This window comes from Scyliorhinus torazame, chromosome 10 (assembly GCF_047496885.1).
Source record: "Scyliorhinus torazame isolate Kashiwa2021f chromosome 10, sScyTor2.1, whole genome shotgun sequence".
NCBI classification, from domain to species: Eukaryota; Metazoa; Chordata; class Chondrichthyes; order Carcharhiniformes; family Scyliorhinidae; genus Scyliorhinus; species Scyliorhinus torazame.
The window spans coordinates 128292379-128319648 of NC_092716.1; positions in this window are offsets into that span (position 1 = coordinate 128292379).

Sequence of the window (27270 nt, forward strand, 5' to 3'; positions counted from 1 at the left end):
AGGCCCTACTCTGTCCCTAGTTACTCTTTTCCCCTTTATGTATCTGTAGAATCTCTTTGGATTCTCCCTTGCATTATTTGCCAAAGCAATTTCATGTCCCCTTTTTGCCCTCCTGATTTCCCTCTTAACTCTATTTCGACAATCTCTATACTCTTCAAGGGATCCACTTGATCCCAGTTGCTTATGTACGTCATATGTCTCCTTCTTCTTTTTGACCAGAGTCTCAATATCTCGAGTCATCCAGGGTTCCCTACTTCTACCAGCCTTGCCCTTCACTCTAAAGGGAATGTGCTTACCCTGCACCCTGGTTAACACATTTTTAAAAGCCTCCCATTTACCAGCCGTCCCTTTGCCTGCCAACAGTCTCCCCCAATCTACCTCTGCAAGTTCCTGTCTGATACCATCAAAATTGGCCTTGCCCCAATTAAGAATTTTAACTCTTGGGCCAGACCTATCATTCTCCATAGCTATCTTAAAACTAATGGAGTTATGGTCACTTGTCCCAAAGTGATCCCTCACTAGCACTTCTGTCACTTGCCCTTCCTTATTTGCCTCCGCTGTCTGCTACAATGTTCCTAGCTTCGAATGACACCCGTTTCCCCACCAGTATGGCCACCCCTCTGTTCTTTGCATCCAGCCCTGAGTGGAACACCTGTCCCACCCATCCTTTCCTTAACCTAACTTGGTCCGCCACCTTCAGGTGCGTCTCCTGAAGCATGGCCACGTCTGCCCTCAGTCCTTTCAAGTGCGCGAACACTCGGGCCCTTTTAATCGGCCCATTTAGGCCTCTCACGTTCCACGTGATCAGCCGAACTGGGGGGCTGCCTGCCCCCCTCCCCTGTCGACTAGCCATCACCCTCTCTCGGCCAGTCCCATGTCCCGGTTCCGCACACCCACCCGTTCCCCAGGCGGCGCATTCCCGCCCCGACCACCTTTTCTTTTACCAGTTCCGCTTCGATCTCTGCAGCAGCAACCCAGTTATCCTCCCCCCCCCCCCCCCCCCGCTAGATCCCCATCTAGCATGATTACTCCCCCCATATTGCTTCCGAAAGTCAGCTGACTTCAACTGACCCCAGCTTCTCCCGCTCTCTCCTTGACCCCCCCGTGTGGGGAACTCCCATCTACCTTGCGCCTATCTTCCCGCCACCATCTTTCTGGCGCGGGAACAAGAACAATAAGCCCCGTGTTCTCTAGAGCCGTCCCGCCCCTCGTGGCGCAGCTCCCTCTGCCGCCCCACTCCCATTCCCCATCCCCCGCCTATGTCTCTTCTTCCCCCCCACCGGTGCCCACATTTCTTAGTGTCCCCCCCTCCCCAATTTACATCTCTATATACATCAGCATTGTCGTTTCCCCTCCAACATCAGTCCCTCAGTTCTGATCCAGTTTCTCGTTTTTAATGAAGGTCCATGCTTCTTCCGCCGTTTCGAAGTAGTGATGCCTCTCCTGGTGCGTGACCCACAGTCGCGCCGGCTGCAACATCCCGAACTTCACCTTCTTCTTGTGTAGCACCTCCTTGGCTTGATTAAACCTCGCCCTCCTTCTCGCCACCTCCGCACTCCAATCCTGGTACACCCGTACCACCGCATTCTCCCATCTACTACTTCGTACCTTTTTGGCCCATCTCAGAACCACGTCTCTGTCATTGAAGCGATGAAATCGCACGATCGTCGCCCTAGGTGGTTCTCCAGCCTTTGGTCACCTCGCAGGGACCCGATGGGCCCCTTCCACTTCCAAGGGGCCCGAGGGGGCCTCAGCTCCCATTAGCGAGCGTAGCATCGTGCTCACGTAAGCCCCGCCGTCCGCTCCTTCCACTCCCTCGCGGAGACCCAGGATCCGAAGGTTCTTTCTCCGTGATCTGTTTTCTCGGACTTCAATCCTTTCAATGCACTTTTTGTGGAGCGCCTCGTGCATCTGCATTTTGACCGCCAGGCCCAGGATCTCGTCCTCGTTGTCCACCACGCGGAGCTCCATCTCCTGGGTCTTTTGTGCCTCCTTAAGCCCCTCAATTGCTTGTATCATCGGGGCCAGCACCTCCTTCTTAAGCAGCTCCACACACCGTCTCAAAAATTCGTCTTGGTCCGGCCCCCATGTCGCCTGTGCTCCCTCCGCTGCCATCTTGCTCCTTTTTCCTTCTGCCCCTGTCCTCGAGGATTCTTCGCGATCTGGCCGCCGCCGCCGATATTTATCTTTTTCGTTGGTGGGGACTCCCTGTTGTCTCACCCCACACCGGGTTTCGTCCCGAAAAAATTCCCCGTTGGGTCTCTTAAAAGATTCCGAAGGTCCGTTCGAGCTGGAGCCGCCGAAACGTGCGGCTTAGCTGGTCATCGCCGCAACCGGAAGTCAAAACATTCATATCCTTTGCGTACACATATGACATATACAGATACGTGTTTACATGTAATTCCCTTTTTTTCCGCAGCCTTAACCTAACTTGGTCCGCCACCTTCTTGGTCAACGCATCCCAAGGGTAAAGTCTTTTTTTTTTGTTTCTGCAGCTACAGTCCCATTTACAGTTGACCTGATGACAGGGTAGGTTGCCCTTAGTCACTCCACTGATGAGTATGGTCCGATTGCATCGTTGTACGTAGGCCGAACATCCGACTGCAGGGGTCGCGTTCCAAGGTCCTTCTCTTGGGCCTTGACTGGTGCATTATAAGGTGTCTCCTCAACAGAGGTGATGAGTCCGTCTTCCCTTGGGCCACAGGTTCTTCGCTTGGCCTCTCCTCCAGTTTCCAAAAGTCCCAGCAGGGTTACGATAATAAGGCTGTCCTTCATCCCGTGAATGCTGCTGAAGTTATTCCCTAGGGCTCGAAACAGAGGGTTATTCTCTATTCCATTTTCACAGCCTTACAATGGTGGATGTGGATCCAGGCATTTCTGCCTTTTACTTTTACGCAGTGGGAGTAGTGAGTAGGACCCGGTGTGGTCCTTCCCTTCGGGGTTCTAATCCTTTCCGAACCCAGTTCCGGATCATAACGTATTCGCCTGGGTTAATGGTCTCCCCATGGGCTGCTCGGACCCGCGAGTGGAGGCCTTTTAAAACCTTTGTTAGAGCTATAACGTAATTGGCCATTTCCGTGGTCATGTGGTGAAACTGTACTTCCTTTTCTTTCCCTTGATCCCAAGGAGTACGCAAGGGTCTTCCGTATAAAATTTCGGTGGGACTCAGTCGTGTCTTTCCAGCTGGGGTTGCACGTATTTGGAAGAGGGCAATAGGCGATAATTTGAGCTAAGTGGCTCCAGTCTCTGCCTGTAGTTTTGCCAGTTTTGTTTTTAATGTCTGATTAGCCTTTTCTACCATTCCCGCTGCTTGGGGTCGGTATGCGCAATGTAATTGTTGTTTTATTACCAGCTGAGTACAAAATTCCTCATTGATCTGTCCCACAAAATGAGGTCCATTATTAGAGCTTAATCAATATGGAATCCCAAATCTAGGAACAATTTCTCGCATCAAAACTTTTACTACTGCGGAAGCTTTGTTATCTACAGTGGGGTAAGCTTCTATCCATTTGCTAAATACATCAACAATAACCAATACATGTTTATAACATTGGCATCCTTCCAACTCAATGTAATCCATCTGGAGTGTCTCAAAGGGACCTTCCGGTAGCGGGGTTTTACCCATTTCACAGGGTATTGCTTTACCAGGATTATACTGCTGACATACTAGGCAACGGCTGCTAATATTTTGCGCTATATCTTGCAGTCTTGGATGCCACCATGTTTTGAGCAATACATCACCCGTAGCTCGCGCACCACAATGAGTTGCAAAGTGAACACATTCGGTAACCCAGGCTGCCAATGCATCGGGCATACAAGTCTGCCCTGCCGGGGTGACCCACAATTTGTTTGCAGAATCACAACAACATCCCAATTCTTCCCATAGTCTTTTTACACAGCCAGGAGCATCCTCCTATAATTTAATGACGTCAGTGATGGTCGGCATTGGCTTTTCAGAGGGAGACTGACCCTTAGAGCATTTAGTCTGGCTCATCATTTTGGGGACCACCATGCCTTTTAAGCGAGAAGCCTCTTTGGCCTGCTGGTCCGCCTGCCTATTGCCCACATCCACTAAAGTTTTTCCATTTGTATGTGCTGCACATTTTATAACCGCAGTCTGTTTTGGAAGCATTAGAGCTTGTAATACTTGTGTAACTAATTGTTTATGAGATATCTGAGTCCCTGCTGACATCAGAAATCCCCTGGTTTTCCATAATTGGCCAAAATCGTGTGTGACCCCAAAGGCATATCGGGAATCAGTGTAGATATTTACAATTTTATCTTTCCCTAATACACAGGCTCGAATAAGTGCAAAAAGTTCAGCCTGTTGGGCGGAAAAGGAAGTTTTGAATGCTGCTGCTTCAAGCGTTTCTCCTTGTTGGTTAACAATTGCATACCCTGATAATCTATCCCCCCTTTCACCGATGGATAAACTACCATCGGTGAATAGGTTCCGATCAGCATTTGGTATTGGAGAATCAGTGAGATCATCGCGTAATGACGCATCGTCTTGTAGGAGAGAAAGACAGTCATGAGTCGGGGACTCAGTGGCGTTAGGCGGGTCGGAAAGGAAACTAGCGGGGTTAATAGTAGTGCAGTGCCGGAACTGAAGTTTCGGGTTATTGGGGAGATAAATCTCATATTTATTTTGACGCGCCATAGTTAGGTTCTGAGTCTGAAGTTGACCGAGCAGGGCCGTGACTGAATGTGAACTATAAATAACAATATCCTGCTGAAGAGTGAGATTAGCCGCTGACTGGAGACTGTTGTAAATAGAGGCTAAAATCTGAGTACATCCAGGATAGCCGAGTGCAACTGGATCAAGTTTAGACGAGTAATAAGCTATAGGACGGTGGCGATCCCCATGTTTCTGGGTAAGTACCGCGGTGGCACAACCGGCTAAAACAGTACAATAAAGTTGGAAAGGTCGATCATAAAGGGGGCGTCCTAGTGCTGGCGCCCTCCTTAAGGCGTCTTTTAGCCGATGGAAGGCCTCTTGGGCTTCCGTACTTAACTGGAACACTCCAGCGTTATTGGTGTATGGGGTCAATAGCCGGGTATCTAGGGCGATATTCGGAATCCATTGCCAACAATAATTAACCATCCCGAGCCATTTACGGACATCCTTAGCCATTGCGGGTGCAGGGTACTGACAAATGGGCTGAACTCGACTTGGTGAGAGCGCCCGTGCATCGGCGGATAAAAGGATACCCAGAAACCGGATTGTTGGTTGGGCTACTACTACTTTGGCGGGTGACACAACGTATCCTAAAATTGAAAGGTAATTTAATAATTGAGCCGTATCTTCTTTACAACTTTGTTCTGACGGGCTTGCGATCAGGAAATCGTCAACATACTGTACAAGGGTGGATCCCCCTTTTAATTCCAGGGGCTGTAATTGTTGTTGGAGACAGCGGGAGAAAAGAGTAGGCGACTGTATAAATCCTTGAGGCAACCTAGTCCATGTGTATTGTTGATTTTGATATGTAAAGGCAAAGAGATACTGTGAATCCGGGTGCAAGGGGAGGGCGGAAAAGGCATGCTGGAGATCCACCAGGGAAAATGTTGTAGCGTCCGCTGGGACTTGGGCTAAAATGTGGGCTGGATTTGGGACCAATGCGTGAAGTGGTTGCACAATGGCATTAATTGAGCGCAGATCTTGGACGAGGCGATATTGATCTGGCTTGCCGGGCTTCGGGACTGCTAGTATTGGAGTATTACAAGGAGAGTGACACGGAACCAAAACTTGTTGCCGAATAAGATTCTGTATAAGTGCCTCTAGTGAATTCTACAGGGATAGTCAAGAACTGTCAACTTAAGAGAACTGTCATTATTCTGAATATTGCTTTATTAATTTTAAGAAACCAACATATCTTGCTAGTAGTGCCTTCTTTAATAGAATCGACAAATTCATCTACAGAAAACCTATATGTTTAATAAGTTATTGTGTTTGATATTTTAAAATAAATGTTTAGAATTAGCCTGGAAATTAAAACTTCAAACAATGGAAGCTGGTTTTACAAAAACCAAAACAGCTCTGATTAAAAAAAACAGATCATTCAAGGACATTTGATAACGTGAATTTGGCAGCAATTCCCAGTCCATTCGAGTGACAATTATTTTTTTTTTTTAAAGTTTGGAGATGCGAATGGCATCATTCCAAGCTATACGCCTCTTTTTGTCTCGGCAAGAAAATTAACCCTTTCAACAAGCTTTTGTGTATAATCCAGAAGATGTCAAATTGCAGAATGTTGTACTTTCATTCCCAATAACTCTAAAGAAGTGAAAGATTTGGCATTACATATCCAAAAAGAAATCAAAAACTTGATCCACCCCAATTTATCTTCCAACTGTACCCCCAATCGATGAATTTGAACTGAAATAATATTATTGAAATGTTACTGATCAATCAACTGTTTGACTGTATTATATTGTATAATTTATTAATACTGAATCAGTAGTATCAAATTTGATTAATTTATTAATTATAATAATCATTTTGAAATGCCTGGTTGTTGGGCCCCGGGGGTTGGCAGGGTTGTATGTCTCTTGGGAACTTGCCGGACGGGGAACTGACACTGCGGTTGATAATCGTCTGGGTAATCAGGGAAATCCCCCTCTTTTCCTGGGACTAACTCTTGATTCATCTGTGGGAATTGATTAGCATGGATTTTAGAACGAGTGCGAGTCGCCGGACCTCCTTGCGACAGTGGAGGTGGTGATAGTGGCGGGGGGAGCGGTGGATAAAGGGCTTGAATGTACACATCTTTAATGTAATTTCTAACATGGTCACACCAGAGGAATAAAGAGTTTTTTTGTCTGAAACATCATTTGTTTTAAAACAGTTTAAACTACAATCAGAACCCTGGGAATGTAAGGTGGAGGCGGTCGTAGTGGCGGTGTAACGGTCGGTCGTCCCCTATATAGCCAATTTTCAGGGTCATCCTCATCGTCTCCCTCGGTCAAGGCAAGGCCGGCCATTTGTCCGTACGGTCCTGATTTAGAAATGGTTTTTTTTTACAGACTTAGGTCTTTTTCTATGGTTGGCACATTCCTTTTTCAAAACCCCCGCAGTCTTAACAATTCCCCCTTCTGTTAATTCAATACCCAATTTTAAAGCGTTAGTCTGCCAATTAGCTAATAAAGATGTATCTTTTAATTTTTGACAGTACTCCCGCCATAACTCAATCAATTTCTTAGCCGTTGAACTACGGTTATGTTGCCAAATAATCTGCTGTGCCTCTATAACCGTATGCAAATCTTTTGATCCTCCCAGGGGCCATTTCCCCTTTCCCAATTTCTTATGCAATTCTCCCGATAACTGCCGCAGCTGCTGAGAATGTTCCGGATACTATTCACAAAGAGTTTGAAGCGCGCTTTCACTATCAGAGGTGCTATCTAAAGTACTACCCATTGTCTCCTATCCTCGGATGATCCTTGTGGTTTCCTATTTAATTTTGGTAGCGATCCTAAATCGCCTATTCAATCAAGAATTTAAACGGGGTTATCCTGCCCCATTGCCCAATCAAAAGGCTAAATCAAATTGTTCGAAAGTGACTTTTAGAAGGTCAAAGTCTGGAAATGAAACATGAAGGGCGCGATTCTCCACTCCCACGCCGGTTGGGAGAATCGCCTGGGCCGCCAAAATCTCCGGGGACGCCGGTCCGACGCTCTCCCGCAATTCTCCCAAGCGGCGGGAACGGGCCAGTCGAGTTTCGCGGGCCGCAGGCCGGAGAATCGCAGGAGGCACCCAAAATGGCGATTCTCCGGCACCCCCGCGATTCTGAGTGGGCCGAGCGGCCAGGCCAAAACGGCGGGTTCCCACCAGCGCCGTCCACACCTGGGGCGAAATTTTCCCCCAACGGCGCGATGTCCGCCGACAGACGCCAAAAACCGCGCCAATCAGACGGGCATCGCGCCGGCCCAAAGGTGCGGAATGCTCCGCATCTTTGGGGGCCTAGCCCTAACATTGAGGGGCTAGGCCGGCGACGGAGGGATTTCCGCCCCGCCAGCTGGCGGAAATGGCGTTTGTTGCCCCGCCAGCTGGCGGAAATGGCGTCTGGTGCCCCGCCAGCTGGCGCGGAAATGCGGCGCATGCGCGGGAGCGTCAGCGGCCGCCGACAGTTTCCCGCGCATGCGCAGTGGGGAGAGTCTCTTCCACCTCCACCATGGTGGAGGCCGTGGCGGAGGCGGAAGGGAAAAAGTGCCCCCACGGCACAGGCCCGCCCGCGGATCGGTGGGCCCCGATCGCGGGCCTGGCCACCATGGGGGCACCCCCCGGGGTCAGATCGCCCCGCGCCCCCCCCAGGACACCGGAGCCCACCCACGCCGCCTGGTCCCGCCGGTAAATACCAGCTTTGATTTAAACCGGCGGGACAGGCAATTTCTGGGCGGGACTTCGGCCCATCCGGGCCGGAGAATTGAGCGGGGGGTCCCGCCAACCGGCGCTGCCCGATTCCCGCCCCTGCCCAATCTCCGGTACCGGAGACTTCGGCGGGGGCGGGATTCACGGCGGCCAACGACCATTCTCCGACCCGGCGGGGGGTCGGAGAATGACGCCCCAGGTCGCTGCCGTCGTGGGCGGTGCGTGAACGCTGGGGGGGGCGGCCTGTGGGGGGCGAGGGGGGATCCTGCACCGGGCTTCACCTTGAATGTGGGGTGGCCCACGATCGGTGCCCACAGATCGTCGGGCCGTCCTCTCTGAAGGAGGACCTCCTTCCTTCCGCGGCCCCGCAAGATCCGTCCCCCGTCTTCTTGTGGGGGGGATTTGGACAGGACGGCAACCACGCATGCGCGGATGACGTCCGTTATGCGGCGCCGGCCGCGTCATCTATTCGGCGCCGCTTTTACGCGGGCGACAAGGCCTGGCGCGGGTAGATGACGCAGCCCCGATACTGGCCCATTGTCAGGGCCTGAGTCGGTCGGGACCGGGGCCGTTCCACGCCGTCGTGAACCTCGACGGCGTTCACGACGGCACGGCCACTTCGGCGTGGGGGTGGAGAATCCCGCCCAACAAGAGAGAGAGAGAGGGGACTGATTTAAACATACTGACAGACTCAGGGAATCAAAGACAGAACTAACAGATTTAAGAAATTGTTTGAGTGTTCCGACAGGACACGCAACGGTCAAGCCCTGTTTATTATGTTTCCTTTAGGTGTTATCCGCACCCTCATTTAAATTTTATAATATATAATTTGGACAGAGTTACCCGTTCTCCGTAATATTCAATCTGATCAACCCGAAGTGTCGAACAAGTCTAGACACCGGTTGACTTCCGGGTGTGGCGATGACCAGCTAAGTCGCACGTTTCGGCAGCTCCCGTTGGAACGGACTTTTGGGCTCTTAAAAGGAGCCCCAACGGCAATTTAAACGGCCAAAAACACTGTGCGGTAAACCAGAAGGGAATCCCCCCGGACACGCATGGAAAAGGGAGAGGATAGCGGCCGGATTGCGGAGGATCCTCTGGAGCAGCGGCAAGGAAGGCAAGCTCAAAGCAAGATGGCGTCGGAAGGTGGCCGTTTGTTATGGGGCCCGGACCAACAAGAGTTCCTGCGGCGCTGTGTGGAAGAGCTGAAAAAGGAGTTGAAGAAGGAGCTGTTGGCCCCGATATTACAGGCGATTGAAGGGCTAAAGGAGGAGCAGAAGACCCAAGAGCAGGAGCTTCGGGTCGTGAAGGCAAAGGCTGCTGAAAATGAAGACGAAATACAGGGCCTGGTGGTGAAGACAGAGACGCACGAGGCACAGCACAAAAGGTGTGTGGAAAGGCTGGAAGTACTGGAGAATAATTCGAGGAGGAAGAATTTAAGGGTTCTGGGTCTTCCCGAAGGCGCAGAAGGGGCGGACGTCGGGACATATGTGAGCACGATGCTTCACTCGCTAATGGGATCGGAGGCCCCGACGGGCCCTTTGGAGGTGGAGGGAGCTTATCGAGTTTTGGCGCAAAGACCGAGGGCTGGAGAAATACCTCGAACTATAGTGGTGAGGTTTCTCCGCTACAATGACAGAGAGACGGTCCTCAGATGGGCGAAGAAAACTCGGAGCTGTAGGTGGGAGAACGCGGTGATCCACGTATACCAAGATTGGAGTGCGGAGGTGGCGAGAAGGAGGGCAAGTTTTAATCGGGCTAAGGCGGTGCTTCACAAAAAGAAGATCCAGTTTGGAATGTTACAACCGGCGAGATTGTGGGTCACACACCAAGGGAAGCATCACTACTTTGAGACGGCAGAAGAGGCGTGGACATTCACTGTGGACGAGAAGCTGGAATAGTCTGGTGAGAGAAAGAACTTTTGGGACAAAGTGATTATGTGATTATGTGGGGCGAGGAAAAAGGGGGGGGGGATGATTTTTCAATTTGTTAATCTTGCGATCCTGTAACTTTTCTCTCTTCCCCATGTTGGGGGGGGGAGTATGAGGAACTGTGGGTGCCGGCCATTAGGGGCGGGGCCGAGTGGGAAACGCGGGCTTTGTTCCCGCGCTATGGTAATTACGGCGGGAACAGGGACGCAGGAAGGAGGGGGCCTCGCACAGTAGGGGCCGAGGACAAGGGGGGAAGCCGAGGTCAGCCAGAGTTCGCTGACTTCTGGGAACAACATGGGGGGTGCAACTACGCTAGAAAGGGATCTAGCGGAGGGGGGGGGAGGGGGGGGTTAACTGGGTTGTTGCTGCTAAGGAGAAGGGGGAGCTGCTATGGGATGGGGTGGTCGAGGCGGGAGGGCGCCGTCGGGGGGATACACGGGTACGTGGGAACCGGGTGAGGAGCTGGGTTAAAAAAGGGGATGGCTAGTTGACAAGGGGGGGGTAAAGAGCCCCCCAACCCGGCTGATCACGTGGAACGTGAGAGGGCTGAACGGGCCGATTAAAAGGGCACGGGTACTCGCACACCGAAAGAAATTAAAGGCAGATGTGGTTATGTTGCAGGAGACGCATCTGAAACTGATAGACCAGGTCAGACTACGTAAAGGATGGGTGGGGCAGATGTTTCATTCGGGTTTAGATGCGAAGAACAGGGGGGTGGCTAACTTAGTGGGGAAATGGGTACTGTTTGAGGCAAAGACCATAGTGGCGGATAGTGGGGGTAGATATGTGATGGTGAGTGGCAGATTGCAAGGGGAGGCGGTGGTTCTAGTGAACGTATACGCCCCGAACTGGGATGATGCAAATTTTATGAGGCGTATGTTGGGACGTATCCCGGACCTGGAGGCGGGAAAGTTGGTAATGGGGGGAGACTTCAATACGGTGCTTGATCCAGGGCTGGACCGGTTGAAGTCCAGGACCAGGAGGAGGCCGGCAGCGGCCAGGGTGCTCAAGGACTTCATGGAGCAGATGGGAGGGGTAGACCCCTGGAGATTTAGTAGGCCGAGGAGTAAGGAGTTCTCATTTTTCTCCCATGTTCACAAAGTATACTCACGGATAGACTTTTTTGTCTTGGGAAGGGCACTGATTCCGAAGGTGACTGGGACGGAATATACGGCCATAGCTATTTCGGACCACGCTCCACATTGGGTAGACCTGGAGGTAGGAGAGGAAAAAGAACAGCACCCACTCTGGAGAATGGATATGGTCTTATTGGCGGATGAGGGGGTATGTTTAAGGGTGAGGGGGTGCATCGAAAGGTACTTGGAGCTTAATGACAATGGAGAGGTTCAGGTGGGAGTGGTCTGGGAGGCGTTGAAGGCGGTGGTTAGAGGGGAACTGATATCCATAAGGGCACATAAAGGGAAGCAAGAGGGTAAAGAAAGGGAGCGATTGCTGAAAGAACTTTTGAGGGTGGACAGGCAATATGCGGAGGCACCAGAGGAGGGACTGTATAGGGAAAGACAAAGGCTACATGTGGAATTTGACCTGCTGACCACGGGTAAGGCAGAGGCACAGTGGAGGAGGGCACAGGGTGTACAGTATGAGTATGGAGAGAAGGCGAGTCGGCTACTGGCCCACCAATTGAGGAAGAGGGGAGCAGCGAGGGAGATAGGTGGGGTGAGAGCTGAGGAGGGAGAGATGGAACGGGGAGCGGAGAGAGTGAACGGAGTGTTCAAGGCATTTTATGAGAGGTTATATAATGCTCAGCCCCCGGAAGGGAAGGAGGAAATGATGTGTTTCTTGGATCAGCTGAAATTCCCTAAGGTGGAGGAGCAGGAGAGGGCGGGACTGGGAGCACAGATTGAGATGGAGGAGGTGGTAAAAGGGATTGGGAGCATGCAGGCGGGGAAGGCCCCGGGACCGGACGGATTCCCGGTGGAATTTTATAGGAAGTATATGGACTTACTGGCCCCGCTTTTGACGAGAACCTTTAATGAGGCTAGGGAAAGGGGGCAGCTGCCCCCGACTATGTCGGAGGCAACAATATCGCTCCTTTTGAAGAAGGAAAAAGACCCGCTGCACCATGGGTGCTACAGGCCCATTTCCCTTTTAAATGTAGATGCTAAGCTCCTGGCCAAGGTGATGGCGATGAGGATAGAGGACTGTGTCCCGGGGGTGGTCCACGAGGATCAAACTGGGTTTGTTAAGGGGAGACTGCTGAACACAAACATACGGAGGTTGCTAGGGTTAATGATGATGCCCCCACCAGAGGGGGAGGCGGAGATAGTGGTGGCGATGGACGCTGAGAAAGCATTCGACAGAGTGGATTGGGATTATCTGTGGGAGGTGCTGAGGAGATTTGGTTTTGGAGAACGGTATATCGGATGGGTACAGCTGCTGTATAGGGTCCCGGTGGCGAGCGTGGTCACGAACAGACAGAGGTCTGATTACTTCCGTCTTCATAGAGGGACGAGGCAGGGGTGTCCCCTGTCTCCGTTACTGTTTGCATTGGCGATTGAGCCCCTGGCCATAGCACTGAGGGGCTCCAGGAAGTGGAGGGGAGTGCTCAGGGGAGGAGAAGAATACCGGGTATCCTTGTATGCAGATGATTTATTGCTGTATGTTGCGGACCCAGTGGAGGGGATGCCTGAGATAATGCAGACACTCAGGGAGTTTGGGGAATTTTCGGGGTACAAATTGAATATGGGTAAGAGTGAGTTGTTTGTGGTGCATCCGGGGGAGCAGAGCAGGGGAATTGATGACTTACCGCTGAGGAAGGTAACAAGAGATTTCCGGTACTTAGGGATTCAGATAGCCAGGAGTTGGGGAACCTTACATAGGCTTAATTTAACAAGATTGGTGGAACAGATGGAGGAGGATTTTAAGAGATGGGACATGGTGCCCCTGTCACTGGTGGGTAGGGTGCAGGCGGTCAAAATGGTAGTCCTCCCGAGATTCCTCTTTGTGGTTCAGTGCTTTCCGGTGATGGTCATGAAGGCTTTTTTCAAGAGAATTGAGAAAAGTGTCATGAGTTTTGTGTGGGCCGGGAATACCCTGAGAGTGAGGAGGGGGTTCTTGCAGCGTAGCAGGGGTAGGGGGGGGCTGGCACTACCGAGCCTAAGTGAATACTACTGGGCCGCCAATATCTCAATGGTGTGTAAGTGGATGGGAGAAGGGGAGGGAGCGGCGTGGAAGAGATTGGAGATGGCGTCCTGCAAGGGAACCAGCCTACAAGCAATGGTGACGGCGCCGTTGCCGTTTTCCCCGAAGAAATACACCACAAGTCCAGTGGTGGTGGCAACACTAAAAATTTGGGGGCAGTGGAGATGACATAGGGGAAGGACGGGAGCCTCGGTGCGGTCCCCGATAAGAAATAACCATAGGTTTGTCCTGGGGAGAATGGATGGGGGATGTGGAGCATGGCAGAGAGCTGGGGTTGTGCAACTGAGAGATCTGTTCGTAGACGGGTCGTTTGCGAGTCTGAGAGCGCTGACGGAAAAATATGGGTTGCCCCAAGGGAATGAATTTCGATACATGCAACTGAGGGCTTTTGCGAGGCAGCAGGTGAGGGAATTCCTGCAGCTCCCGATGCAGGAGATTCAAGATAGAGTGATCTCAGAGACATGGGTGGGGGATGGTAGGGTGTCGGACATATACAGGGAAATGAGGGACGAGGGGGAGGTCATGGTGGATGAGCTGAAGGGGAAATGGGAAGAAGAGCTGGGGGAAGAGATTGAGGAGGGGCTGTGGGCTGATGCCCTACGTAGGGTAAACTCGTCGTCCTCGTGCGCCAGGCTAAGCTTGATACAATTCAAGGTTTTACACAGGGCGCATATGACCGGAGCAAGGCTCAGTAAATTTTTGGGGGTAGAGGATAGGCATGGGAGATGCTCGAGAAGCCCAGCAAACCACACCCACATGTTTTGGTCATGCCCGGCACTGCAGGGGTTCTGGGTGGGGGTGGCAAATGTGCTTTCAAAGGTGGTGGGGGTCCGGGTCGAGCCAGGCTGGGGGTTGGCTATATTTGGGGTTGCAGAAGAGCCGGGAGTGCAGGAGGCGAGAGAGGCTGATGTTTTGGCCTTTGCGTCCCTAGTAGCCCGGCGAAGGATATTGCTTATGTGGAAGGAAGCCAAACCCCCGGGCGTGGAGACCTGGATAAATGACATGGCAGGGTTTATAAAGTTAGAACGGATAAAGTTCGCACTAAGGGGTTCGGCTCAAGGGTTCACCAGGCGGTGGCAACCGTTCATTGACTACCTCGCAGAACGATAAAGGAAATGGCAAGGTAGCAGCAGCAACCCAGGGGGGAGGGGGGGGGAGGAGGGTAGGGCCCGGGCGGGTCCTCAGGGATGTTTGTGTATAGATATTTGTACTAGGTTATGTATATTGGATTGCTTGATTTTATTTTTGGAGAGTTATTATTTTTGATATGGCAGTTGCCATTTAGTTTATATATTATTTATTTATTTGTTAAAACGGCCACTGTTATTTATACTGTTTTATTGTTGAAAAAAGGAGAACCTTTGTATTGTTTTGTTTGGCCAAAAAATTTGAATAAAATATATATTTTTTAAAAGTCTAGACACCGGTTGATATACTTATTTATCGAAAACCACCTTTTATCACAAAGGTATTAGGCAACCCTAAGGATCATCATCACTCATTTACCCGGAGATTTAAGGAGGACTCTAATCTCCCAAGGCTTCCAACCCAGACTGTTTAGGGAGGACTCTAACCTCCCAAGGTTTCCAACTCGGGACTTTAGGGAGGACTTTAACCTCCCAGGGACTCCAACCCTGGACTGTTTAGGGAGGACTCTCACCTCCCAGGGACTCCAACCCTGGACTGTTTAGGGAGGACTCTAACCTCCCAAGGTTTCCAACCCGGGACTTTAGGAAGGATTTTAACCTCCCAGGGACTCCAACCCGGACTGTTTAGGGAGGGCTCTAACCTCCCAAGGTTTTTCCAACTTTAGGAAGGTCCAACCTTCCTGGGACTCCAACCCTTTCAACCCTTCTTCGTAACGGGTTCGCCGGACTGCTTTGATTTCGTCAGAGTCTCCACTGAAACCGAACAGCAGGGCGTGGCCACACTCGGGACAGCAGAGGGGGAAACCAAAGTGGTAACAAGGGTACTCACGTTTGGTGGCCAATTCCCTCCTCAGCGTCCGAATGCGATCAGTCTGTTACGCCATCAGGTTCCAGGGAGGCTCCTTGAATGCCCGCATTCTCCACCAAATGAGGATTCTTTTGCAGCCAGTCTGGATGAAATGATCAGTCGAACACCTTGTTACTTTAACATGTTTATTTCTCGGCCGGGGCTAAAACCACTGTATCTCTTGACAGTCACAATAGCAAGCCAAAGCCAATACATCTAACAGCAGTTCTTATACAGTTTCTGGCTCATTTCTGAGGGCAGCTCCCTCACATTCAATCTGTGACTTTTAGCTAATTTATGATTATTTTCAAGCCTAGCGCAACCCTTCCCAAGGCCGTCTGCAATTTGTCTGGTACTAAAACAACCTTGTTATCAGAAGCCTTTGAAAGCCTGTCTTGACATTCCTCAGCTTGCTATCAGAAGCCTGTGACGGCCTGTCTTGACATTTCTTCACACAAAGCTTTACCTAACATTTTGTTTTTCCCATAAAGTTCCAATCCATCTTGAGCCAAACTCTCACTGGCAGGTACCTTTATCCGAAAGTGCGAAGGAGATTTCAGCTTTTGTGACTCCAGATGGTATATACCAATTCAAAGTTACGCCGTTTGGCATGAGAAACGCCCCAGCCACATGTCAACGGTTCACTAACAAAGGTTATTTCAAGATTACCCAATTGTGTGGTATACATCGATGATCTGGTGATTTTTAGTCAGACCTGGAAAGAACATTTGAAGCATCTGATGAAGTTATTCGATTGACTTGAGGAGTTTGGTGATAAACCTAGCCAAAAGTGAATTTGGAAAAGCCCAAGTCACTTTCCTTGGCCATATAATTGGACAGGGACGAAGGGTCCCACGATTGGGCGGGGGTGGGAATCGGGCCGTGCCGGTTGGCGGGACCCCCCGCTGGATTCTCCGGCCCGGATGGGCCGAAGTCCCGCCCAGAAATTGCCTGTCCCGCCGGCGTAAATCAAACCTGGTATTTACCGGCGGGACCAGGCGGCGTGGGCGGGCTCTGGGGTCCTGGGGGGGGGCGCGGGGCGATCTGACCCCGGGGGGTGCCCCCTCGGTGGCCTGGCCCATGATCGGGGCCCACCGATCCGCGGGCGGGCCTGTGCCGTGGGGGCACTCTTTCCCTTCCGCCTCCGCTACGACCTCCACCATGGCGGAGGCGGAAGAGACTCTCCCCACTGCGCATGCGCGGGAAACTGACAGCAGCCGCTGACGCTCCCGCGCATGTGCCGGGAAACTGTCAGCGGCCGCTGACGCTCCCGCGCATGCGCCGCATTTCCGCGCCAGCTGGCGGGGCAACAAACGCCATTTCCGCCAGCTGGCGGGGCGGAAATCCCTCCGGCGTCGGCCTAGCCCCTCAATGTTGGGGCTAGGCCGCCAAAGATGCGGAGCATTCCGCATCTTTGGGCCGGCGCGATGCCCGTCTGATTGGCGCCGTTGGGGGAGAATTTCGCCCGAGGAGTTATGTAGTTTGGGAAGGATATTGCTAGAAAAGGTGGTAACATGTGGAATTCAGGGTGAGAGGAGTAGCGTTCCATTATATAAGGTAAGGTTGGAAAGTCCAGTGAAGAGTGGTGAAGTGGTAGTAGGAGTAATAGAGGAACTATCTTGTCCAAGAATACAGTTTATCTTCAGTAATGATATAGTTGGATCGCAGGTGGAAGTGATGCCAACTGTGATTGATAAGCCAGTGGAAAATCAGACAACTGAAGTGTTGAAGGACGAATATCGTGGGATTTGTCCAGATTGTGTAGTAACAAGGTCGCAAAGTCACATGTTAAGACAAGAGGAGAAATCAAAGAGTGAAGATGAAGTTGAAGTGCAATTATCGGAAACGATTTTTGATCAGATGGTTGAAAAAGAACAAGAACAGGTGAAGGATGAGGTGGATATTTTTAGTTCAGGAAAATTGGTGGAGTTACAACAGAAAGATGTAGAAATAAAACGGATGTATCAGAAAGCATAAATGGAAGAGGAATCTGACTGTATACCAGAGTGTTATTACCGTAAAAGTGATGTCTTGATGAGAAAATGGAGACCTTTACATATGCAGGCGGATGAAAAGTGGGCAGAGGTTCATCAAGTATTATTGTCGGTGGGGTATAGAAAGGATGTGTTGCGCGTTGCACATGAGGTACCAGTGGGAGGTCATTTGGGAATAAGGAAAACTCAAGCTAAAATACAAAAACGTTTTTATTGGCCTGGACTACATAAAGATGTAGTTAAGGTTTGTCAACCTCAAGCAGTGATAAAACCAGCGCCCTTGATACCCATTCCAGCATTTGAGGAACCTTTTACAAGGGTCCTAATGGATTGCGTAGGACCGCTTCCTAAAACAAAAAGTGGGAATCAGTATCTTTTGACTTTAATGGATGTGTCTACTAGGTTTCCAGAGGCCATTCCAGTACGTAATATTACAGCTAAAAAGATAGTGGAGGAGTTACTTAAATTCTTTACCAGATATAGACTACCCACAGAAATTTAATCGGATCAAGGATCAAATTTTACCTCAAAGTTATTAGGAAGTTATGGATAGTTTAGGAATAAAACAATTTAAATCAACTGCGTACCATCCAGAATCACAGGGAGCGTTAGAATGGTGCCATCAGACAACAAAGACAATGTCATGATTATCCAGAGGATTGGGATAAAGGAATTCCATTTGTACTGTTTGCAATTAGGGATGCACCTAATGAGTCAACCAAATTTAGTCCTTTTGAACTAATTTTTGGTCATGAGGTAACAGGACCACTTAAATTGATTGAGGAAAAATTGGTGAGTGAGAAATCGGAAGTTACACTATTGGATTACGTGTCAAAGTTTAGGGAACGATTAAATAGAGCAGGTGAATTGGCTCGACAACATTTGAAAGTTGCACGAAACGGGAAGCGAACAAGAACTCCAAAGTTCGTAGATTTGCCAGTGGAGATAAATTTTGAGTGTTGTTACCAGTGGTAGGTGAACCTTTAAAAGCTAGGTTTTGTGGACCATATCAGATTGAAAGGAAATTAAGCGAGGTGAATTATGTGGTAAAAACACCAGATAGACGGAAGACTCACCAAGTGTGTCATGTGAATATGCTAAAAAGGTGCTTTGAAAGTGAAGGAGAGAAAAAGGAGGAGGTTTTAATGATTCTAACTCAAAGTGACGAACCAAATCCAGATGACTATGAATTTGTCATACCTCAAATTAAATTGGAAAATGTGATGTTCTTAAAAATTGGGATAAATTGTTGAGTTATCTTCCAGAGGAAAAACAAACTGACCTGAAAGAGTTATTGATATCGCATGGGCAAGTTTGTAGAGATAAATTGGGAAGTACTAAAATGGCTTTGGATGATATAGATGTGGGGAATGCAGAGAGATTGAGAGTATGCTTATAAATGGCATAATTGAAGTGGGTTGTAGTCAATGGAGCTCACCCATAGTGATGGTACCTAAACCAGACGGTACCCAACGGTTGTGTGTGGACTATAGAAAGGTGAATGCAGTTACAAGAACAGACTCTTATCCTATCCCGCGTTTGGAGGATTGCATTGAGAAAGTGGGACAATACGCTTTTATTTCTAAATTGGATTTACTTAAAGGTTACTGGCAGGTACCTTTATCCGAAAGGGCGAAGGAGATTTCAGCTTTTGTGACTCCAGGTGGTATATACCAATTCAAAGTTATGCCATTTGGCATGAAAAATGCCTCAGCCACATTTCAACGGTTAACTGATACAGTCGTTTCAGGATTACCCAATTGTGTGGTATATATCGACGATCTGGTAGTTTTCAGCCAGACATGGAAAGAACATTTAAAGCATCTTATGGAGTTATTCGATCAACTTCAGGAGGCGGGTTTGGTGATAAACCTAGCCAAAAGTGAATTTGGAAAAGCCAAAGTCACTTTCCTTGGCCATACAATCGGACAGGGTCAATTGGTCCCACGGGATGTGAAAACAAAAGTTATTGGGGAGTTTCCGATACCTTCGACACGACGGGAAATAATTTGATTTCGTGGCAGGAGTGGATTTGATCGAACATTTGTGCAAGAGTTTTGTAGCGTGATTGGTCCACTGACGGACTTGCTGAAGAAACGTATTAAAAAATTTCAATGGACAGCTGAGTTTCAACATGAATTTGACTGCCTGAAAGCTGTGGTAACCGATGCTCCTGTATTGGAGAATTGCAAGGGACTCTGTGATCAGATTGAACTGAAGTATCTAACTTTAAAGAGAAATGCTGAGGTGTAGAGGAATGGATGGATCGTGCAGAGACTTTCTTGTTTAAAGAGACTGTCAATCCGGAAGGATTTCGATTGGAGGAAGAAGAATGAAAAAACAATGGACTATATTATTATACCTGTTTGCGTGTGGTTTTTTTTTAAACCGTAAAGTGTTTTTACTGTGTGCATTTCTTAATTGATGGTGCAAAGGTGAAAAATGAAACCATCTTGAAGTTGACGGGTTTTTTTTTTTTTCTTGGGGGGGGTGTCATGTGAGAGTATCTTTAAGAAATGGATGTTTAAGCAATGTACCTTTAAGAAATGGAGCTGATCATATTACTGAAGTGATGTCAGAGGGTGGGGGGAGCTGAACTCACTTCTGCTTTTGGTTTCAGTTTGAGGAGAAAGCTGGGAGTGTCTGTGTGTTTTGCTGAGAGCTGCAGGAAGAAACAGAGCTGGTCTGTTGATGTCTGCAATTCAAAGAGTATAAATATATTGAATGTAACCTCATGTCTGTTTTTAAAGGTTTGAAGTCTTTTGGATGTTTAAAGGAACCGTTTGAAGGACTATTTAGTGTTGTAGTCTTTTGGGGTTATCTTTGAAGTAATGGGTGTTAAGATATTCAATGTTTGTTTTTAAAAGGTTAACTTGAGTTCATAGAATAAACAATTGTTTTGCTTTAAAAACCATTTGTCCATAATTGCTGTATCACACCCGGAGAGTACGCCGTGTGCTCCCCACACCACAATCTATTAAAAGCTGTGGGTCAGGTGAACTCCATGATACACTTTGGGATTCTCTAAACCCGGACCCATAACACTCTAATGGCGTCATACGTTGCTACTATTTTCAAGGCACATCCTACCCACTGATCAAAATGATTTTGCTTTATCCTTTCGAATTCATAGTATGTATGTTCAGCCTGTTTTCTCTCAGCTCCAAATTTCTGTCTTTGCCTCTGGTGCTAGCTCACATGTCCCTAATTTAGCTTTCTTCACTGATTCATGGTCTCCAGACCTTTACTCTAATAAAGATGCATAGACTCGACTTGCCCTACCTATAAGTTTAGTCTATAAGAGTAGGATCCATCAATCTTGTGGCAATCTCATCTGTTTAGCAATTTGCTCAAAGGCACAAAAACATGTTTCAGCGAATTCTGGGAGAGCGTGTACATATCTGATCATCTCCCCTCTATGTTCCCATCTAGAGCCACCTTCCTCTGCCGTCTCCTCTAACCTTTTGGTTGCTGCTGCCTGTGTGCAAAGTTGGAAATCTCTCTTTTTTTCTCATTCCTCCCATTTGGCTTTCTCCATTTCCCTTTTAACCTCCCTCTCATCTCGTTCCTGTTCAAAAACACTCTCTCCCTCTCTTTTTCTTGCATCTCTAACTTCTTAATTTCTATGTTCCTTGGTATTCAAAGCTGCCCTAGAACAATTTCTCTGTCTCTTGAAATTTTGGGTCCAGCTAATCCCTTTCGTAAATTTAAATGTGTTGCTCAGCTTTCAATTATTTCAGACTTCTTACCCTAATAGATAGGACTACTTCCAATTGATCTGCCAGTTCCATCAATTAGGTTTTAGACACACTTTTCTAACTTTCTCTGATTAGACTGTGACTGTCTGTGTGAAGTTTGCACATTCTCCCCGACTCTGCGTGGGTTTCCTCTGGGTGCTCCGGTTTCCTCTGGGTGCTCCGGTTTCCTCTGGGCACTTCAGTTTCCTCTGGGCGCTCCAGTTTCCTCCCACAGTCCGAAGATGTGTGGTTAAGTGGATTGACCATGCTAAATTACCCCTTAGTGTCCAAAACGTTAGGTGGGGTTACAGGGATAGTGTGCTCTTTCAGACGATTGGAGCACACTCAATGGGCCGGATGGCCTCCTTCTGCAATGTAAGGATTCTCTGATTCTAAACATTAACATATGCATACCTAATGGATCTTCCCAACCATCTTTGCAAGCTGTTTCTGTATCCATAAGCCATTCACATCTGCTTCTTATCTAAACTGCCTTCCAAACCCCTTACTGGAAGAGACACATCTCATCCAGCCTTTTGAATACTGGCTACTGCTGTCCCTAGGCAGATTTCTACCTGTTGTTGGGCAGGTTACATCCCATTATGGTTTGTTAAGTTTAGAACATAGAACATAGAACAATACAGCGCAGTACAGGCCCTTCGGCCCACGATGTTGCACCGAAACAAAAGCCATCTAACCTACACTATACCATTATCATCCATATGTTTATCCAATAAACTTTTAAATGCCCTTAATGTTGGCGAGTTCACTACTGTAGCAGGTAGGGCATTCCACGGCCTCACTACTCTTTGCGTAAAGAACCTACCCCTGACCTCTGTCCTATATCTATTACCCCTCAGTTTAAGGCTATGTCCCCTCGTGCTAGCCATTTCCATCCGCGGGAGAAGGCTCTCACTGTCCACCCTATCTAACCCTCTGATCATTTTGTATGCCTCTATCAAGTCTCCTCTTAACCTTCTTCTCTCTAACGAAAACAACCTCAAGTCCATCAGCCTTTCCTCATAAGATTTTCCCTCCATTCCAGGCAACATCCTGGTAAATCTCCTCTGCACCCGTTCCAAAGCCTCCACGTCCTTCCTATAATGCGGTGACCAGAACTGTACGCAATACTCCAAATGCGGCCGTACCAGAGTTCTGTACAGCTGCAACATGACCTCCTGACTCCGGAACTCAATCCCTCTACCAATAAAGGCCAACACTCCATAGGCCTTCTTCACCACCCTATCAACCTGGGTGGCAACTTTCAGGGATCTATGTACATGGACACCTAGATCCCTCTGCTCATCCACACTTTCAAGAACTTTTCCATTAGCCACATATTCCACATTCCTGTTTTTCCTTCCAAAGTGAATCACCTCACACTTCTCTACATTAAACTCCATTTGCCACCTCTCAGCCCAGCACTGCAGCTTATCTATATCCCTCTGTAACCTGCTACTTCCTTCCTCACTATCGACAACACCACCGACTTTAGTATCGTCTGCAAATTTACTCACCCACCCTTCTGCGCCTTCCTCTAGGTCATTGATAAAAATGACAAACAGCAACGGCCCCAGAACAGATCCTTGTGGTACTCCACTTGTGACAGAACTCCATTCTGAACATTTCCCATCAACCACCACCCTCTGTCTTCTTTCAGCTAGCCAATTTCTGATCCACATCTCTAAATCACCCTCAATCCCCAGCCTCCGTATTTTCTGCAATAGCCTACCGTGGGGAACCTTATCAAACGCTTTGCTGAAATCCATATACACCACATCAACTGCTCTACCCTCGTCTACCTGTTCAGTCACCTTCTCAAAGAACTCGATAAGGTTTGTGAGGCATGACCTACCCTTCACAAAGCCATGCTGACTATCCCTGATCATATTATTCCTATCTAGATGATTATAAATCTTGTCTCTTATAATGCCCTCCAAGACTTTACCCACTACAGACGTGAGGCTCACCGGTCTATAGTTGCCGGGGTTGTCTCTGCTCCCCTTTTTGAACAAAGGGACCACATTTGCTATCCTCCAGTCCTCTGGCACTATTCCTGTATCCAATGATGACATAAAAATCAAAGCCAATGGTCCAGCAATCTCTTCCCTGGCCTCCCAGAGAATCCTAGGATAAATCCCATCAGGCCCCGGGGACTTATCTATTTTCAGCCTGTCCAGAATTGCCAACACCTCTTCCCTACTTACCTCAATGCCATCTAATCTATTTACCTGGAGCTCAGCATTCTCCTCCACAACATTATCTTTTTCCTGAGTGAATACTGACGAAAAATATTCATTTAGTTTGTTTCCTTGCTGCTGCTAGGCAACATGACACCTCTCCTTTTATCTTTAAAGTGAAATATCTTAATTGGAAAGACGTGTCATATCTCAACCCTTTTCTTACTAGTTTAATCGGAGTAAATATTACAAAATTCAAGAGCGCAGAAGATACGGCAGAGAATTTCCCATTATTCTCAAAAGTCTATTTACAGCTCAGGATTAACCACCCGCAATGACCTTTCCTCTCCGGCCACATGAATGTTTTGTTTACATTACATGGTTGTATAGCAAACATCATCCCCTCACACTCACACCCATCACAACCCTCACCCTATTCTACACTCTCATCCCCTTGCCCTCATACACCTGCCCATACACCCTCACATTCCTCACCTACAACCTCAAATCCCTCATCCTGCACCCTGACCCCCCAACACCCCTCATGCTAGACACTCAGCTCTTCCTCGACTGCTTGCCTCCCTCACCCCTCATGCCTCTTGCCTTAACCCTTCACACACCGCAACCCGACCCTTCACCCTCACAAACCCCTCACTGCCAAACCCTCACCCGCTCACCCCTCGCTCTCACCCACTAACTGCCACACTCCTCACCCTCAATGCCAAATCCTCACCCCAGAGCCCCTCACCACACTCACCTCCTCTGTTCCACCCCCAGTCCCCTCCCCCTTACCTCCACATGTCTCACCCCATCACTCCACATCTCTCACCTCCTCCCCCCCTCACCCACTACCCCTCACCCCACAATAGTCACCTCATCACCCCTCACCCCGAATCCCTCACCCAACACTCCTAAGCCTCCTCACCCACACTCCTCAACCCCTCACCTACACCCCCTCACCTCCTATCTCTCAGCCTCCTCACCCACAGCCCCATCACCCACAGCCCCTTGCCTCCTCACCCTCACCCACAACCCCTGTGATTATATTTACTCTCTTTTGAATGGCCTGACACTGGAAACTTCCGAGGAACAAAGGGACCTTGATGTGTTTGTCCATAGATCTCTGAATTAGATTGAACAGTTTTGGCCTATTCTCCCTAAAGTTTAGAAGAATGAGGGGCGATCTAATTGAGGTATACAAGATGCTAAAAGGTATGGATAAAGTAGACGTGGAGCTGATACTTCCTCTTGTGGGGCATTCTAAAATGAGAGGTCAGAATCTTAGAATTTAAAACAGATTTGAGGAGAAACTACTTCCCCCAAAGGGTTGCGAATCTGTGGAATTCACTACCACAGAGTGCAGTGAATGCGGGACAGTGAGTAAATTTAAGGAGGAGTTAGACAGATTTTTAATTGGTAATGGGTTGATGGGTTATGGAGAACGGGCAGGACCGTGGAGTTGAGGCCAGGATGGGATCAGCCATGCTCACATTGAGGGTGTTAGGCTCGGGAGGCTAAATTGCCTAGTCCCACTCTTAGGTCATGTGCTCTAGGGAGGAGAGGCTCTGTCTGCTTTCACAATCCAGCTCTTGGTCTGTAACATTGTAGGTAGCAGATGAGGAACATATCAGCCATGATAGAATGGTGGAGCACACTCGATGGGCCAAGTGGCCTAATTCTGCTCCTATAACTTATGAAGGTAGAAGGGCAGGTTAATACGGTGGTGAAAGGAGCATTTGGGACACTTTCCTTTATCAATCGGGGTATAGATTGCAAAAGCAGGGAGGTATTGTTGGTGTTGTATAGAACTTTGGTGAGGCCACGGCTGGAGTACTTTGTGCCACTCTGATTGCCACATTATAGAAAGGATGTGATTGCACTGGAAAGGGTGCAGAGAAGATTCACCAGGAAGTTGCCTGGAATGAAACATTTAAATTATAAAGAGAGGTTGGATAGGCTTATGTTGTTTTTGCTGGAGAGGCAACCTGATCGAGGTGCACAAGATTAGGAGAAGCATGGACAAAGGGTGGATCGGGAGCAGCTGTTCCCCTTAGTTGAAGGGTCAGTTACAAGGGGACACAAGTTCAAGGTGATAGGCAGGAGGTTTAGGGGGGAATTGAGGAAGATCTCCCCCTTTTTGAGTGCAGTGACGATCTGGAATGCACTGCCTGGGAGGGTGGTAAAGACGGGTTGCCTCACAACCTTTAAAAAGTACCTGGATGAGCACTTGGCATGTCATAACATTAAAGGCTCTGGGCCAAATGCTGGCAAGTGGGATAAGGTAGGCAGGTCAGACATTTTTCATGCGTCGGTGCAGACTCAAAATAATGGGCTGAAGGGCCTCTTCTGCACTGTATAATTCTGTGATTTTGAGTCAAGACTCCTACTTTCTATGAAACATATCGATAAATATTCAATATCAAACGCTGCTTTGCAATGGCCCTCCTTCTCAATTATTCACATAAGAGCGGAGATATGTCTGATATTATTTTCATTCAGAACAAAGGTAGAAAAGTTAGTGCAGAAATTATTGTTAAACCACATGAGTAAATTCACATTGTTTTTCCCTGTATATTGGTAGTTGATATATTTTAAATTGAACTATATAGAATTAACAACACAGGAACAAGTTATTCAGATTAAATAGTTCTTGCTTATATTTTATGCTCAAAATATCAGTATCAATACCTTTTCTATTTCCTGTCTCTCTCACGATTGTCTGGCTTTTGTAAATGTATCTGTGATATTGGACTGAGTTCTTCGCTGTGATGATGCTCTGATTTGCCAGTAGCCCGAGGGTTTCCCGACCGCGTGGGGCTGCCCCACAATGGGAAACCCCATTGACCAGCTGGCAAAACGGAGAATCCCACCCATTGCCTTTAATTGCAATTTGTGGTGTTATTTTTTGAATTAACTATTGTTAGTGGCAATCTTCTATTTCTGCTCACGAGGTTTGAACTCTTGCACAAAACCTACCAAACCTACCTACCAAAACCCTTCAGAAATACTGAAAACCTTGATTGGTTCATGCTATTTAATCTTTCCCTAAATAGTACAAACCTTTGAATTTGGTTTGCAGTTTCTTTAATGGCTGTATATCCGTGTTACAATGTGAAGTCCATACTGCGCACAAATTTCACTGTAACGTCTGCCATTAACTGCAGTGATATGGGGGCCGGTTCAGCTCATTTGGCTGGACAGCTGGTTTGTGATGCAGAGCAAGGCCAGCAGTGCGGGTTCAGTTCCTGTACTGGCTGAGGCTATTCAAGAAGCCCACCTTCTCAACCTTGCCCCTTGCCTGAGGTGTGGTGATCCTCAGGTTAAATCACCACTGGTTAGCTCTCCCTCTCAAAGGGGAAAGCAGTCCACGGTCAACTGGGACTATGGCACTTTACTTATGTGCGTCTGTACCCCAAGATCCATTCCTCCTCTGTCCCATTTCAAGTCACATTTTCCAATATTTTATGTTCTCCATGATCCACCTACTAAATGGTACCACCTCTCAACTAGATTGAAATCTGGCAGTCATACACTGATTCTGCAAGTGCCTTGCTCAATAATAACTATATACCATGTTATTTTACCTTACTTTACGTAATATTATTGTTCCAAAGAGGAAACATAGAAAGCAATAATTAAGGATAGAACATAGAATAGAACATTACAGCGCAGTACAGGACCTTCGGCCCTCGATGTTGCGCAGACCTGTGAAACCACTCTAAAGCCCATCTACACTATTCCCTTATCGTCCATATGTATATTCAATTGCCGGTTTGAATGGCCTTAGTGTTGGCGAGTCCACTACTGTTGCAGGCAGGGCATTCCACACCCTTACTACTCTGAGTAAAGAATCTACCTCTGACATCTGTCCTATATTTATCTCCCCTCAATTTAAAGCTATGACCC